This window comes from Delphinapterus leucas, chromosome 18 (assembly GCF_059928025.1).
Source record: "Delphinapterus leucas isolate spDelLeu-1000000601 "Yukka" chromosome 18, BTC_Dleu_Yukka2, whole genome shotgun sequence".
NCBI classification, from domain to species: domain Eukaryota; kingdom Metazoa; phylum Chordata; class Mammalia; order Artiodactyla; family Monodontidae; genus Delphinapterus; species Delphinapterus leucas.
In genome coordinates, this window is record NC_143146.1 from 57,285,145 (window position 1) to 57,286,829 (window position 1,685).

General features: G+C 42.2%; 1 pseudogene; it reads left to right on the forward strand.

The window, feature by feature from the left end:
• The first annotated feature begins 202 nt into the window (after positions 1-202).
• LOC111175120 (acyl-protein thioesterase 1 pseudogene) lies at positions 203-1,080 on the forward strand (annotated as a pseudogene).
• The last annotated feature ends 605 nt before the right edge of the window (positions 1,081-1,685 follow it).

The following is a 1,685-nucleotide window of genomic DNA, read 5'->3' on the forward strand; positions in this document are numbered from 1 at the left end:
GACAGCCCGGAAAAGAATAAATAAAATAACACGCAAGTTTCATTAACCCTAATGAAAGTTTCTGAATATGGGTGAAAATGAAGAGTCCGTGATACTCACATTTAAGAATTCTGTTGCGCGTACGCGCCTGAGCGTGCGCCCTTGGGCCGTGGCTTGGCGCCGGCTCCGCCTTCCGCTTGCGACGCGCGGTCGGTAGAGCCGGTGTATGTGCGGCAGTAACATGTCGGCCCCGCTGCCCGCCATCCTGCCCGCCATCGTGCCCGCCGTCCGGAAGGCCACAGACGCGGTAATTTTCCTTCATGGATTGGGAGACACGGGGCATGGATGGGCAGAAGCCTTTGCAGGTATCAGAAGCGCCCACATCAAATACATCAGCCCGCACACACCGGTTATGCCTGTAACATTAAGTATGAACATGGCCATGCCTTCTTGGTTTGACATTATTGGGCTTTCACTAGATTCACAGGAAGATGAAACTGGAATTAAATAGTCAGCAGAAAGTGTAAAAGCTTCAATAGAGCAAGAGGTGAAGAATGGCATTCCTTCTAACAGAATTATTTTGGGAGGATTTTCTCAGGGAGGGGCTTTATTTCTGTACACGGCACTGACCACACAGCAGAAGCTGGCAGGCGTCACCGCTCTCAGCTGCTGGCTGCTCCTGCGGGCCTCCTTTCCACAGGGTCCTATCAATGGCGTGAATAGAGACATTTCTGTTCTTCAGTGCCATGGAGATTTGGGTCCTTTAGTTACCCTAATGTTTGGTTCTCTTACTGCTGAAAGGCTAAAAACATTGGTAAATCCAGCCAATGTAACCTTCAAAACCTATGGAGGCATGATGCACAGTTCATGTCGACAGGAAGTGATGGATATCAGGCAGTTCATTGATAAACTCCTACCTCCCATTGATTGACGTCACTAAGAGGCCTTGTGGAGAAGTGCACACCAGCATCATCGTCGTAGAGTAAAACTTTTTCCTGTGCCCAATCTTGAAACCTCTAATGTTTGCAGTGTTAAAATGTTTTGCAAGTACACACCAATGACACAGACTAAATAAATCTCCTCATGGGAAATTTATGATCATTTAAGTTTCTATGTATGTATTTGTATAATATGATCCAGAATATACTAGTATTAAAATAGGTGAAGCAGCTAGCATCTTTCTCCCAAATGTAATTAAGAAAAATAATAAAATATGGCAACCAGACTTTTTATTACATCACTTGGAAATTATTAGTATGCTTAATGAAAACTTGTTCAGGTATAAGTGAGCAGTTAAGACATAAACAGTTTATGCGTGCTGTGACTTAGACTCTGGACTTATTCCCAAATTAGTCACCATGCAGTATCTGTATTTTTATTATATGTGTTCATATGTACTTAATGATTATAAAACATAATAAGAATGAGGTGTTATTACATTATTCCTAATAATAAGATAATGCTTCTAAGTGTCAATAAATAGTAATATTGCTGTCTTCAAAAAAAAAAAAAAGAATTCTGTTAACTCAGCAGTGGGGCGTTTCCTAACCATCATGGGTGGACAAAATGACGGCTCATTCAAAGCCAAATGCTACCCTGGAATGCCACCGCAGAGCAGCGCGAAGAAATGCAAAGTTTAATTAAAAAGAGTTCCTTGAGAGTGCCAAGATCAACCCTGTTGTTTAATTAAATTGTTGATATTTTGG